The sequence below is a fragment of the Eulemur rufifrons genome, chromosome 19 (genome assembly GCF_041146395.1).
Source record: "Eulemur rufifrons isolate Redbay chromosome 19, OSU_ERuf_1, whole genome shotgun sequence".
In the NCBI taxonomy this organism is placed as follows: Eukaryota; Metazoa; Chordata; class Mammalia; order Primates; family Lemuridae; genus Eulemur; species Eulemur rufifrons.
In genome coordinates, this window is record NC_091001.1 from 90,301,896 (window position 1) to 90,318,241 (window position 16,346).

The 16,346-nt window shown below is 38.7% G+C and overlaps 1 protein-coding gene across 1 annotated transcript in view; it reads right to left on the minus strand.

Annotated features, from left to right (window-relative positions):
* RASGRP3 (RAS guanyl releasing protein 3) overlaps positions 1-16,346 on the minus strand; it is an 89,637-nt gene that overhangs the window by 41,173 nt on the left and 32,118 nt on the right. The window contains exon 2 of the mRNA XM_069494245.1: positions 2,803-2,934. The gene's annotated coding sequence lies outside the window, so the exon portion shown is untranslated. The remainder of the gene's footprint in view (positions 1-2,802; positions 2,935-16,346) is intronic.

Below are 16,346 nucleotides of genomic sequence, written 5' to 3' on the forward strand. Positions count from 1 at the left end.
TAAAGCATTGCTTTCCCACCTGAAAAGATAATGACTTCCACAGACTATATCTTTCTGAGAGAAAAGTATCAAAGTGACTGAGATTACAACACCCGCCATAATGGCAAAACGCCTGCTGAGCTGTCCCTGAGTGTGGAGGGTGCTTGAGACCACAGAGATGTTCCCTGTTAAATACCATCCCATTTCACAGCTGGAATTTTTCTGATACAGTATTTTACACTTTCTTCATATTCTTCAGTGATAAGACATTCAGGAATATGATAAATGTTACTTGGTTTAATATCAATATAAGTATATACAGGGAGATAAATTTTAAAATACAAATATATTTATAAACATTATCCTCCGTGATTATATAAATGTTCAACAACATTTAAAAATGTTTAAAACTGTAAAAAAAATTCTATTGGCCTAATTTCTCAAACAGTAACATTATTATTAGCAGTGGTAAGAATATTAATAATAATGTATTGAACACTCACATTATGCACCAGGCACCATACCAAATGCTTTATGTATATATATTATCCCACTTGACATTCACAACAATGCTGTGAAGTAGGAATTATTACTCCCAGTTTACAGATGAGGTCATGGGATTCACAGAGATTCAGCAAAACCACGCAATTATTAAGGCCTAGAATCAGGACTCCATTATAAAAGAAACCTTCTGGGTTACCTTTTCCCTTTTAATTACTCCCTCAAGTGAGGATATCACAAACTGTCATAATTTTGCCCCCTAATCTAGTGTGAAGAATATCACCCACCACACCATCTCAGAAAGAGGATATAAACCAAATTATCTGTCACAGAGGTGGAAGGACAATGTGGGGATGATAGCTGTCCCAGTTTACAACACTGTCATGGGGAAAATGGGAGTGGAAATAACCTCTTAATAGTTGCTTATACTAAAAGTATCCCTGTTGGGGAGACACCATCACTTTATTTCACAGAGCGGGTCCCTGATGCCAGGCCCATATAGGACTTGGAGAAGTAGGGAGGCTGTCATGATGTGAGACTTTCATCCACTTTGGACAATTTACTAGGCAAATGTGGTCATCGAGGGTCCATCTTGTGAGCTGTTTGAAACAGCCAATGTTTATTTTACTCACAAACTTTATTTATTCAACCTGACCTATGCCAGGCCCTAGGTTAGGCACTGAGGCTGCCAAGATGAACCACAAATCATTGTCCCTTCCCTATCTTCACTGGGCTCCTAGTCAACTTCAGAAAGAAAACACAGGAATGAATAGGAAAAATACCTAATATCCATATGTATGGTTGTATTACTTCAGTGAGACCACTGAAGAGCGACATTTGAGTGAATCTGTTCACTCATATCTCCGGGCATATCACTCTGGGGAAAACATGTTTACTGTTTATTTGTTCTATGAAAGAACAATATTCCTGTGCTGATGGTACCACTCTTAGAGCACAGAAGGAAGGGTTATTTCAAGCGTGCAGTAAAAACAATAGCAACACTGGATCGATGATCTCCCACTTGTACTGCTCAAACGATTTCAGAAAGGGGATTATTAGAGTCATCTGAAATCAATATTTTTATGTCTCTTAACGAGGTAACCTTATCAGTAAGGCCTTTCCTGACCGCACTATTTAAATAACACCACCACCTCTCGCTTGGCATGCCCTACCTCCCTTCCTGGATTTATTTTTTTCCAAAACACTTATCACCATCTGACATACTATATATTTTGCATGTTTTTTTTTTTTAATCTCTCTAGTGCCATAAACAGAAGCTCCATGATTGCAGGGATTTTTGTGTTTGTTTCCCCGTATGCTTCTCAACGACTAAGGTTTTGCTTCTCACATAGAAGATACTCAAAAGGTATTTGTTAAATTAATGAATGAGTAGATTAATGGATGAAGAAATTACTCAAATAAAAATTGTCAAAGGTTTGTCTTGAATATGAGTATATTTACGTGAGTGTGTGGAGGTACTGTAAATTTTTAAGAGGTTATTTTTCGGTTTGTTTTACTAATTTAAATGAGCTTTAAGTAAATATCACTGGGACAAAAATTCCTTCCAGCTTTCTAGACATCATAGGATCTGTGTATATTTATAATAAGAACTTGGTACCTCTTCCAGGACATTTTGGGGCAGCATTTCCCTGATATCCTTAATGTAAGTTCTATCAGTACCTTTAAAACTCAAGATCGAACAATTAACAAGTTTAATTACCTTCATGTGTATACAGACTTTTTTTATCCTGTTACTCACTCAAAAGTAGACATATTACTTAGAACCAAGTAGCCTAGATTAACTGAACTGGTTTCTCAATTCAAAACTAAAATTATGCAGTTGAGCTGTTTGGGGATGGTGTTGACCTCCTTGCAAGGGGTTAGAGATAACCTGGTACCAAAGACCTGTCACCATGTTCAGAATTATATTTGTGATCTGCAAAGAAGCTGGCACTTGCTGAGAGCCAGGTGGGCCAGGCTATCCAGTTACAATCTGTTTCTGCAATCAGTAGATGTGTCTGCGTCTCTGCTTAGCATCCTGTCGCCTGCACATGTACCTGAGATCTCATTTCATACATGTGGACGTTATTGTGTCTACAGTTGCCTTTTCAAAAATAAGGATTCTTTATTGTAAAAGCAATAAACATTCTTTATTTAAAATAGGGCAGTAAGAGAAAAGGAAAGGAAAAAGTTACCTATAATCTCATCATCCAAAGATAACTCTTGTTAACATCATAGCATGTTTCTTTTAGTTTCTCTAGGTACCTTTATTTTTTAAGGGAATTTCTTACATAATCTCCAATAGTTTAAAGAAATACTTACCTGTTGTTTTCACACAGATTGATTTCCAGCTCCAAAAAATTTTAAGGGCAGTTACCATCATTGGGAAATGTATTGAGGAAGCAGTCGCTAGAATTGGTTTGTTCAACTCGGATTATAAGTACTTTGGAGAACCTGATAAAAGAACAGAAAGAAACCCCCCAAACAGAATTAAATAAAGGAAACCTAAAAGAATCCACATTGTTTTAAAGCATTTCCAAAAACCTGGAGTTATAGTTGTATAACTCCAGTATTTGAGATTTTGTCTAAACTTCACTCATAAAATCAATTAAAAAGGAAAAATATTCAAAACAGTTTTTTGGTAACATAATGTTTTTTTTAAGTAGGTTTTTTTTTAAAAACTCAGCCTACAGAAACCCCTACAAATAGACAAATATGGCAAAAACAAGTTTTATACACTTACTGTAAAATACTATTTTAGCCCAAATATACTTATATCAGTGGATTACTCATTAAGAATTTCTAAACACTGACTTTGGAATCTTAGTAAATCCTTAAGACTGTTTGTTGTGGGGATAACCAAACTCTGACCCTAAATCATTCCTGATTGTGTCAACATGAATGTCCATGTTACTTTAGTCCAGGTTGTTTAGTCTCCCAATGTCCCGATGCTTTAGGACTTGCAGTAGTGTTGATAGCTCTTTGGGCTGTGATGAAAATTATTGCTCTTCAGCATAGACATTTTCTCACAAGTCTGAAAAGGACACAATAAGCCAAATTTCTCCCCTAGTTTGAATTACTTCTAAGTGAGAAGTTCTTATTTCAAAGGGCAATAGAGTTCTGTTGGGTGTGATTTCAAAGGCCATGATATGTTCACGTAGCAAAAACACTCATTAATATGACTTGTAAAGACTCTGTCTTCAAAAAAAAAATTCCTTCTGAGGTTACCTAGGACAATAAGAACTGTGCTCCCAATTTTAGAAGTGGTAAAAGGGAGTTGATTCCATGCAATTGTTCATTAACAGATATAATGTATATACATTAGCACCCCAGGCTCTTGACTCAGAAACTTTTAATTTAAAAATTGAGTTTCAACATTAGAAAAGCAAATAGGGAATGTTTTACTTACCCCGGAAGAAAATGCCATTAATGTTGCTTACTTTACTTGATTATTTAAGGAGTCAGTGAGATCACATAAAGTGTACCCACCAGGAGCCTGCAAAAGAATGGGTGCTCATGGAAGGGGTCTCCCTTTTCCTGCACTACCTCTCAAATAGTTAAAGCCTTTTAAGTTGAGGACTGAAGTAGAAATGACATGACCAGAGATGTTCATTTCATTTAGAGAAGGGAAAAGGAAACTGAAGGAAAAATACCGTGATGCTAGAGCATCTAGTAGTGGACCAGATGGCCTCACCAACAATAGACTCCCGTTCCAGGGAAAGTTCTCGAGCCAGAGTTAGGTAATGACTGTCAGAGATGTTGCAGACTAAATTCCCAGACGGTGTCTAGGAAGTATGCCAAAATGACAGTGAAGGTTTCTCCTGGCTCTACGATTGTAGGATTTATAAGGTGAAATATTGTATCTAGTAAGCATTCAACAAATAGTTTTGAAATGATGTTGGGATAGTAGAACTTCCAAAGATTGCCTTGTCTATCTCTATTCCAAGAAAAAACAAACAAAAACCCTTGAGGACACTTCTTTCCTGATGGCAGATATTATCTTTATGCATAAATGACCAAATATTTATCTTTACATTCATATGACCTTCATATGGAGACAAAGAAATTTCTCTAAATGCCTAAATCCTTTGTGAAAATAAGTGGTAATTATTACAAACCTTTAAATCATAAAGATTAATGACAAAGGTGTCACAGCATTCATTGTTCTGGCAACTTGCAAGCTTCATTTCCCTTTCTCACCACAGACATGACACTTTTTTCAAAAGCACTGTGATTATATTATCTGATACTCCGCAGGAGAATCATGATTATTGAGTTCAGTAAGAGAAATGATAATAAAACTCTGAGAGATAATTAATTTATTTGACAAATACATACTGAGGATCCACTAGACACCAGACACTAAGCAAAACACTACAGTGGCTGGTGGGAAGGGCTGGGGCTGGGGGAGGGAAGGATAAATGGGTAAGCAAGACAGACATAATTCTTGCTTTTATACTCTAGCAAAGAATTGAAGAAATATCCTACATACAATAAAATATCCTATGAAGCACAGAGCAGGTGAGGAGGAGTACGAATTCAGTCTAGGAGCCAGAGGAATTTTATTAACAGCTAGGCAAAGAATGGGTGAGAAGATAGCAATTAAGAGAAACTGAAAGACATTTAGAAAGATTAAAGAATGTGGCAAGAGATGAGACTAAACAGTCAGTAGGAGTAGCTCATGAATAGTACTGCGAGCTATATTAAGGAGTATGGACTTTATCTGAAGGGCAATGGGAAACCATTGTTTTAAAGGTGAGTATAGGAGAGTGGCATGATCATTATCTGGATTTTTTAAAGATTCTTCCAGCTACAGAATGGAGAAGAAACTGTAGTCAAGACCTACAGTAAAAATGGGGAAGCCAGTTAGTAGTCGATTATAACCCCCCCAGGCAGAGATGACGGTGGTCTAAACCAGCACGTGGCAATGGAGATGGAGGGAAGTGGCTGGTTCCAGAATTTATTTTGAAAATAGATCCAATAAGATCTGTTGATCATTGGCTATGGGGAAAGACCAGAATCAAGGATCATTCCCAGATTTCTAGCTATATATTTGGTTGAGTTGTGGTGCCATTCCCCTGAGATTGAGAAATTGAGGGTTGGGGGAGGAAAAGCAAGTTTAGGGGGGCAAAGTATGAATTCACTTTTGCCTATGTTGAGTTAGTGATGTCTGAGGCATTCAAGGGGAAATTTTGAGTTAAATTCCAGATGCCTGTTACAGATTTCTGAGTTGAGACCTCAGCATGTTTAAGTGCTAAAAACTAGCAGAAAAGGAAATTGAAGGGACGGAGAGTGAGAAGTTAATCCACATAACATAGTCATCGCAAGGACAAGAGTGATGGACTCACGTACCGGTGGAGCAATTGACTTTGGATAAAGTAGAAGGCCACATCTTTCAATGCAATAGCAGGCAAGGAAAAAAAAAATGGGTATAGATATAGATAAATTTATCATTTTGGTGGCAAGAAGTCAGAGAATTTCCTGTATGTGACTTCTCTTTACTCTAAAAAGGAGACAAGGTCATCTGCTGGAAAGTATGACGGTTACAGTTCTGAGATTTATCAAGAGGAGAAAATTTACAAAAGACATTGTGAAGAACAGAAGAAAGAAACCAGAATTATTGGGATTATTTCTATCACGAGTAGAAGGCCGATGTTTCTCTTCTTTTGGAGTTTAAGAGGAACCTCAGTGTTCCTTTTTCCTTGAGCTATTGTCCCATCCACTTGTGTCAAGTTTCTGAAATTATCTCACATAACTCTTCTGTAACAACATACATGGCAAGTCTCTTCTGTATTGAAGAAGCCATTCTGGGTTTCTGTTGATATGGTCTAGACTTTCCATAAGTGTGAGCCTCACAACTAAAGCAAGGCTGGCAGTTGTTAGGTGGTGTCCTCACTAGGGCACAGATCCCATCTCGCATTTCACCTAGCTTTGCTTTATATGGTGAAGAGGACATTAAGACACTATTGGAAATGAAATAATAAGAAAATAATTCATCTCTCACCCTTTGACTTGATGCAGGATATTCCATTCTGGCAACTACAGCCTGAGCCGCCTTCCGCCTGAGCTCCACCTTCCTGACCAGGCTCTCTGCACCTCTGCCCCCCCACCCATCCTCTCCGATGCCTCGTTATCTGTTATCTTTAAAAGGTCATAAATCACAAGGTATCATTACTGTTTTTTTCCCAGTTTACTCTTTGTGTTTGATATTCTTTGGTTATTTCTGCATTGTTTTTTTATTTTAATTTTCCTCCTCGCTTCTTTTAACTTTACCCCTCAGTTCTTTGAATTTCTCTTTCTACTTGATTTTCTTCAGTCGGTTGCACTTCCCAGTGTGCTCCACCAGAGTCTCACAGTCAACACTGTCCAAGTTGTTTCTAGCACAAACCTACGGGGATAGTATGAAAATAGGAAAAGGGCCTGGTGCTTACAGCAAAGTTAAATCATTGTAAATGGGCCATAACTGATGACACAGAGTAAAATACCACCCCGTCCCCCAATTTATGGATAGTGAAACAATATCTCTGCAGGTTATTTAACAATGACAGTAGGGAGTAGCCATGGATAATATGGTATTTCCTAACACTGAAAGTCATCTTTTTTCATTCTTGCATTGGATGGGTTTATTTAATGTGATAATGGTATTTTCCTGGGTTTTAAAATTTTTGTTGTTTGTTTGTTTTACCCTGCAAAGAGCTTCTCCTGAATTAATGAGACATTAATAATCAACATTGTCCTGGATTTTAGAAAATGGAGTAATAATAGCATCTACAAATGCCACTTGTTGGTGACAAAGCAATGTGATAGGTATATGTTGGGAAAATTACCTGTAACACCCTGAAAGCTAAGTGTTATCATTCCTATTTCACTGATGAGGAAATTAAGGCCTAGAGAGGTTAAACTACTTGTCCAATATTATGTGACTAGTTAAGTTGCAAAGCCAAGACTGATTTCAAAATTTTATATATTTTTCTACTACCCACACAAGTTTTAGCTGTTGTTAAGGCTTGCCTATTAGATCAATTTTCAGGCATTATCTATAACAAAGGTTTACTATTCACCGTGTTTTGCTCCTAAGCATTCTATCACTAGCCCGATTGTCTGAAAATGAATGAGCTTCATTATCACAGCATGTTTGGCAATTCGGGTATCACTGGTACCAAGTACTGAACAGACGTCAACAACCAGCTCAGAGCTCATCTCACAAGCCTTCGCTGCATTTTCCAATAACAAGTAACAAGGTTTAGCTGCATTTTATTTATTGTTTTCTTGGTTACTGGTATTTAATATTAGCAACCAAACTAATGTTTTATAGATACCTGACATAAGTTGAATGACAAATGAGAGTCTTGAAGAAAGTCTAGTAATAAATACCATGAAATTCCAAAGTCCAGCTAAGGGGGATTTTCCTAGCATTTGTCTGGAGAGGAACACGGAAGGGAAGCGATAGACACACCTTCTGATATTTACACATTCTACACACCTGCAGTCGGATGGTTTCCAGATAGACACATTCAACCACATTGAAGGGTTATGACCTACTATGGTAACCCCAGTGTTCAAATTGTAAATAAAATAATATCCCAAATAAGACCTAGGACTAGGAAATTTTTACCTTAGAATTTAATATTTTAAACTTTGGGGAAAATAGTTTTTTTTTGTTTTTGTTTTTGTTTTTTAAGATCAATGTTTACTTCTCCTGAAAATGCCAATATTGTATTCATAAGAATCTTATCTCTGGTCCTCAGGCTCTGAAAGTACCTGGTCTCAAATCTCCTGAAATAAAATCACATTCCCTTACTCTTTTGACTGTTCCATTCATTCCAGAGTGAATCTGATGATGATAATGGTGATGATGATGATGATGATAATGGCGATGATGACGATGATAATGATGATGATGGAGGAGGTGGATGAAGAGGAGAGGAAGGAGGGTCTTTGTGAGTGTCTTCAAGCCAGTCACTAAGACTGAGCTTTTTACTCAATGAGCTCTGGGAGGGCAGGCCCCTCCCCCAAAAGCCACCAATCAATAAAATGCAGCTAAATCTGGTTACTTAATTGTTACCAAAAAATGCAACCAGTTCTTGTGATAGCTGGTTATTGACTTCTGTCTGGTACTTGGCACTGGTGCAGATGTGCTCTGCCTTACGTGCCCGCTCTGAACAAGGAAATTCTTTTAATAACTGCATAAGTAAACCTCTTAAGGATCCTCCCACTGGTTCCAGATGACAGTCTCTAAGGGTAGAATCTACACAAAGGAGGCTCCAAGGGAACGAACGCATTACACAGAAAGCCTCTAAAAAGCAAGGGAATGTGAAGGCACGTAGAAGGCACAGCCCAGAATCTCTCTAAACCACCATCACTCCATGCTGGGGTGGAAGCTGCCTGTCACTGAAAACAAGGGGAAAGGATTGTAAAACCTGAGTTCTAAGTTGTTACACAGGAATGCAACAAGAAGCACTAACATAATGAAAAATTGCTTTCAAATGTATCTCCATGTTCTCAGAGAAAGGCATTAGTTTGGTTGAGCAAAAACACCAACATTTGTCATTTATTAAACATTAAGCATGATGCTGTGGGCTGGAGATGTGAAGCACCTGTTCTCAAGGGCCTATAACCTGTGCAGGAGACAGATTATAAATGAGTTATTATAAACCAAAGAGCCTATTAAGTCCAGTGACAGAGACAGATGCCAGGGCATTATGAAAGCATATAAATGGGACCAAATTCTACCTAAAGTGATTTAGAAAGAATTCCGGAAAGAGAAGACTGTAAGGTTTCTTTGAAGTAGCCGGCACCAGAGAAAGAAAGACGAGCGGAGTTGAAAGGGATAAGTAAAGAGGATTTATTGGGGTGCTCCCGGGTGGGGGTAACGAGCCCCTGAGAAAGGGACCCGGGCGAGCCTCACGGGACCCATGGTACCCAGAGAAGCTGCCCCGCCCAGAAGTCTGAGTGGGTTTATATAGGTTTTAGGGCTGGGGGATGGGAGCTTCTTCGCCCAGGAGATGTCGGCACCAGGAGTAAGGAATTTGTTTGTTTAAGTTTTGGGGCGGGTACTGAGGGACAGGAGAGGCTTCTTCTTTTTTCATTAGGGAAGGGAGGGGTACCTGCCACCAGCCTTACAAAGACAACCACAGATATTAAGTTTTATGGGTCACAAAACTAAAACAGAAAACACAGGCTAAGGCCATTGGTGTCAGACGGTGAGGTGGTTGGAAATACCTGAGCATGATTCCAGAATCAGGCATAGAATAGATATGAGCAGCCTACTATCAAAAATTTATCATCACATGAAAAGGAATAACAGACAACAATATTTAGAATAAGAGCTGATGACAGAGTGAAATGATTGGGGTCAGGTAGGGATGCATTGAGTTCTAAACTGTCTTGGAATTTTTAAAAAGGCACAAAACCTTCCAAAAAGCAGAGGGACTACACAATGCTGCTTTATTATTACTATTACTTTTATTATCCAATTTCACTCTTTACGGTGACAAGCTTTAAAAGATAAATTTCTTACACCATTTTGACACTAACTTTGTATATACATACATACAGACCCATTTGAAGATGTGATATGAATTTCTCTTTTCTAAGAGAAACTATACAACATTATTATCTAAGTGAAAACGTTTTGCCCCAATTTAGAAACCCGCGTGTTTATAGTACTCTTTTATAGGATGGTAAAGTCTCAGTTTGAAATTACTTCTGAATCAGGGATTTGGAGCTAGACTTTTTATTGGAACTAATTAAAAGTAAAGTATAAGAACCAAAAAAAAAAAAAAATGTGTGTTTAAAATTATTTCTGTGCTCTCAATTAAATTTACACAGCTTGAAGCCCATAATTGGAAGGCTCCACTTAATGACTTTGTCACTCTCTTATTTCAGAAGTTTCTGCTACACCAAATGTTTCCTCCTTTCTCTAAAAGGAAAACAAATCTCAAAAGGCAGTGGTCTCTCTCTTCTTCCCACCTAAGACATTAACTAATTTCACCTTACTCTTGAAAAGAAGTCACAGTACATACCTACAAAATGACTAGAAAAATTTCTGTAGTAACTTAGGTCCCATTTAACTCATCAGAACAACAAAAACAAAATCATTTGAAAAATGTTTTAAGAGGATAAATCACAACAAGGGAAAAAAAAAAAAAAGGAAGTCCTAACATTGTGAAATGCTCCCAACTAAATTTGTAAAGTGGTTATTTGGAATTCAGAATATATTTCCCCCATCAGAACAATATTATAAATGGATAAATAGCGGATTTACATATGGGAAACAAGGAGGCCGATAGAGAGATGTCAAAATGCCAAAAAGAACTTTGGGAATTCTCAGGAATTTCAGAGGTTGGTAGTACTGGTTCGTTATCATGCCAAATTAGCCTTCTGAAATTGTGCAACTCCTAGAGACAGGAATGTGATGGGTACTTTTAACTCATTAGTGGATCTAGAGAAACAGAGAAGGAGAAAGAAAGATAGAGGGAAAGGAAGATAGCTTTTCCTAAAGTAACTATTAAACAGTTAGAGGAGGCCAGGCACAGTGGGCTCACACCTGTAATCCTAGCACTCTGGGAGGCCGAGGCGGGAGGACTGATTGAGCTCAAGAGGTCAAGACCAGCCTGAGCAGGAGCGAGACCCCATCTGTACAAAAAATAGAAAAATTAGCCAGGCGTGGTGGCGCATGCCTGTAGTCCCAGCTACTCAGGAGGCTGAGGCAGAAGGATTGCTCGAGTCTAGGAGTTTGAGGTTGCAGTGAGCTACAATGCAAAAAACAAAAAAGAAAAAAAAGAGAGGAGACCGAGGAGTGGGAATAAGCATGTTGGCAGGTTATAAAAGGAGGAATGAATGAATTGCAACTTACTAAAGCGTGAGCAGATTAAAACAAGTGAAGGGGAGCCCAGAGTGAACCTATTTCCCTTGACCTGCCATAGAGAGGTATCTGTACCCCTCTGCAACAGCACCGTGCCTTTCTCCTCTCTTCCCCATGCGGAAGGCTTCTCAGCGGGCTCTTTACCAGCACCTTGATGCAGCTGCCTAGACTTTGTATCCTATCACTTACTGCCTCTCCCTCCTCTACCGTGAACTCTCCTTGTCTTTCCTCCATGTGAGTCAACATATGTCTCTTCTGGCCAAAACCAAGCAAAAACAAAATCCACCAACCCTCTGTCGGCCATGTCTCCTCTCTCTCCCATCCTTCACAGCCAAGTAGAATTTGCTGGCTCTACTCCATCCCCTCTTCAGACCACCAAAATCAATCTCTATCCAATTCCCCCTCCACTCCCTTCCCCCATTCTTCTTCACCCAAACTACTCTGGCAGAAGTCACCACATCCAATAAGCTCTCTTCATCCTCTTGTTAGCTAAGGCTCAGCAGCAATGGGTTGTGTCTTGTCCACATCCTCCCTAAAATTCTCCCTTTGGTTGGTTTGCCTGGCAACTTCTCTCCCCTGGGTTTTTTCCCATGCCTCTGGTCAGACCGTCTCAGCCTCATCTGCAGACTCCTCTCCTACCGCTGGCCTCTGAATCGTGGAGGGCTCTCAGGTTCTGTGTCCATCCTTTCCTTGCACCTTACAAACGCTCCACAGTAAACTCATCCACAAACGTGGCTTCAACTACCACCGCCATGTTGATGACTCCAACCCTAACAGAGGCCAGCTGCATGGGTACCGTAGAGGAAAGGGAGTTGGGTTTGGGGGTGGGCAGACTTGGGATGGCATCCTAGCTCTGCCACCTACTAGTGTGTGACTTTGGGCAAGTTTCACTTAACTTTTGGGTAAGTTTTCATATCTCACCCTCATCTATTCCTGGTGGGAGTGTAAAATGCTACAATCACTTTGGAAAACAGTTTGGTAGTTCCTCAAAAGCGTAAACATAGTGTTACTTCATGATCTAGAAAATTCACTCCTAGGTGTATACTCAAGAGAACTGAAAACACATGTCCACACAAAAACTTGTACACAAATGTTCACAGCAGTATTAGTCATAATTGCCTAAAAGTGGAAACAAACCCAATGTCCACCAATTGATGAATGGATAAGCAAAATGAGGTATCTGCATACAATGAAACCTTATTCAACCATAAAAAAGAAAGAAGGTACTGAGCCATGCTACAACATGGATGAACCTTGAAAACATTAAGCTAAGTGAAAGAAGCCACACACATAAGCCCACATATTGCAGGATTCCATTATAGGAAATATCCAGGGTAAGCAAATGCATAGAGACAGAAAGTAGACTAGTGGGTGCTTAGGGGCTAGGAGAAGGCAGGAATGAGGGGTAACTGCAGTGAGTTCAGGGTTTCTTTTCAGAGTGATAAAAATGTTCTGGAATTTGGTAATGGTAGTTGTTGAAGAACCTTATTAATATACTAAAAATAATTGAGCTGCACATTTTAAAAGAGTAGATTCTAATGGTATAAGAATATGTCCTCTTCACTCATTTTTATTTTTTTTTTGGAGGCAGGATCTTGTTCTATCACCCAAGCTGGAATGGAATGCACTGGCACTGTCATGGCTCACAATAGCCTCTAACTCCTGGGCTCAAGTGATCCTCCCTCCTTAGCTTCCTGAGCAGCTGGGACTATAGGCATGTACCACCATACCTAATTGCTTAATTTTTTGTAGAGACAGGGTCTCCCTATGTTGCCCAGGCTGGTCTTGAACTTCTGGCCTCAAGAAATCCTCCTGCCTCAGCCTTCCAAAGTGTTGGGATTACAGGCATGAGCCACCGCACCCAGCTCTTCCCTTTAAAAAAATGGCTATAACTGCTATAGTTCTTTCGTTGATCTGCCTCCCATTATTCCAAGCCAGAAACTTGGGACTCACCCCAGATCTCTTAGCCTCCTCTTTCACCACCTTCATCCCCAAGTCTGACTGTCTGTTTCCCAATCGTCTCTCACATTTCTCCACCCTTCACCTCCTCTGCTACTCTGGGCTCATGCTGTCCCTCCCTTTCCCCTGGCCCACTGCAGTGGCTTACTTCTCAGGCTTCTAGATTGACTCTCGGGTCCTGTTTACCTCTCCCCTCTACTGGAGCCAAATCAATCTTTCCAAATGATTAAAATGATCACAGAGCTCCCTATTCAAAATTCTTCCACAGTTCTCTGTGGTCCTGTATAAATTGACAGTCATTCCACAGCATACAAAGCCTGTCCACCCAGATTCTCACTCCTCTTTTCTCCACCCCATGTTCTACTTCTGTAAGAAGGCATTTTTTTTCACAAGCACCATGCTTTGCACACATTGTTTCTCTTTTTAAAATGCTCCCCCTCCCCCAATATATCTGCTTGGCAATAACCCACTCACTTTTCAACAATTCTCCTCCACCTTCCTAACTCTCCCAGGTAGATTTTAGAACTCAATGTACTGACTTCCTTTAGGTTTTGTATAATTTATGTTGCCAAATGCTTTTGTCAGTATCCTCAGTAGTTTCTTAAGAATGAAAATGTGTATTTTTCTAGCCCCCAACCCAGAAGTGTGTCTGATATTTCTACATGATTAACTTTCTTTACCATTTTATTCTTCTGCCATGGTCTTTAAAATTCAAATTGGCTTCTTCTCTAATTTTCTTCTCTAATTTTATTCTTGTCTTAAATTTTTTCTTTTGGTTATTGAATCAATTTATTCCTTTTATAGTAACATGCCCATAATGGAATTTCAAGACCTACTTCCAGATTTTTAGTATTGCAGATTATTAAAGAGAATAAAAATTCATTGAATACTTCTTCCAGTCGTTGTCTTGTCTGTTTGGTAAACACTTATGTCTGTGCCATCATCACGGTGATTAACACCGTGGTAGAGGTAACAGTATTAATCTATGTCAGGCACAGATTGTGATCTCAGAGGCCCTCGGATCTAGAGAGAGAGGCACACGTGAACAGAAGTTATGATCCAGGCCATTATGAAAGAGTCAGTCATGAGAGAGGTAAAAACAAGTTCTGACTCATAGAACTGAGCTGTGCCTAAACATATGAGTAGGGTTGCACGCAGCAGAGAGGAGAGAACTGCATGCAGAGAAAATGGCATTAAAAAAGACAGAGAGGCATGGAAAAGCTGGAACACTCACAGGATGGTGAGGTCTTAAAATGAGGATTAAAGTACGTATTTGTTCATCCTTTCACTCAAAAACATTTTTGGGGGGAGAGAGGGACTTACCATGTTCTAAGCATCAGAACTAAAGCTTCTGTGAAAGTCCATGTGACATAATCCAACGTAGCCTTTTTTGTGGGTCTGTGTGAGCCTTACACATTTTACTCATTCTTTAACTAGTTCTTTTCTGAGCACAGCTTAATGGTTAAGAGCCTGGACTCTAGAGCCAGACCATTGGGATTGAATTTAACTATTGAACTTTCTAGCTATGTGGTTTTGCACAAGCTCTTTAATTTATTGTGTCTCTGTATCTTTATCTATATAATAGGATAATAATAGTATCTATGTTGTAGGGTTGTTATGAGAATTAAATAAGTTAATAACAGGAAAAGTACCTATTAACTGGTGCATAGTATGTTCTCAATGAGTGTTAGCTACTATTATTATTTTCCTGGTAAGTGACCAAAAAGTGCCCTCTTCCCAAGGGATAAAATGATTCTTATTTCTGTTATTTCTCTCAAATTCATAAGCCACATATATCTTAGCTACATATATGCATTTTACAAAGAAAGGAAGGAAGGCAGGAAAGGGAAGGAGGGCGGGAGGAAGGAAGAGGAAAAAAGCAGCATACGCTAGAAATTTGAGTCATGAAAGGAGAACTAGTTTATATCTCATTGCTACTGTGACTTAGTTCACATTTTCCTAAATGAAAATTCTATAATCCACTTATTTTGTATTATTCATTATTTTGGTAGGTTAAAACTAGCAGTCTCTAGACATACAATCCAACCCATTCCATTATATTTTTGTTAATCATTTACAACCTAATTTTTTAAAGAAGTATTTATCAAGCACATAAAATAAGTACTCAAGGGAATACAAAGACACACATCTGTCCCAGGAGAGGTTAAAGACCAGGGGATTTCAGTAGACGCATATAGAAATGTCAATAACATGTGCACCAATCAGTCTTGAATGGGACCCAAGTCTTGACATTGCATTCATTCTTACGTGGAATGGAAATAAATGCACGTCAGGGTTATTAATATCCCCAAAACATGCTGGGGAGTGGATAGTACACAAAAACATTCCCACAAAAAGTTTTGCTAATCAATCTACTAGTCATAATTAGGATGTTGAAGCGTTGCAATGGTAAGTGAAACCAAGCTGAGCGCTAAAATTAAAAGGAGAACCTCATGGGCTTCTGTGGTAATTTGTGGGGATTTCACAAGTCTGCAAGTTCACACAGTTTTAGATCCTTGCCAATCTTCATCTCCCCACAGTATCTCATTTCCAGTGGCTTCTTTTCAATGCTTGCATCTGATTGCTAGTCCAGGAAACAAGGCATGTGTTTATTTAATTATCATAGCACTCTTTAACTGTTAATCACAAAAAAAACTTGAAAGTATTCACCAAACATTTATGTAAAAAGATACTTCCTCACTGTTCAATGCAATATGAATTATTTATTATATTATTAAAACAGAAAAATACAGATAAAAATGTATAAATCTCTTATTCACTTATTACCACATACTTGGTTTAGATGAAAAAGACAAAAGACTACCATAAAAAAAATCAATGACTAGGAAAAAAAATACTGAAATATCTGAAGCTGTATCTGTACTTGACAAATCAAAGAATGCTCAAGACCCAAAATGTATTAATATAACCTTTGTGCATCCAAAGCAGCGTGACAAGAGTCCAGGTTTTGTAAAAATGTTTTGTTGTTGTTTTCAAGTATTATAGTTTCTTTTCCAAAATCTAATTTTGCTTTTGGATA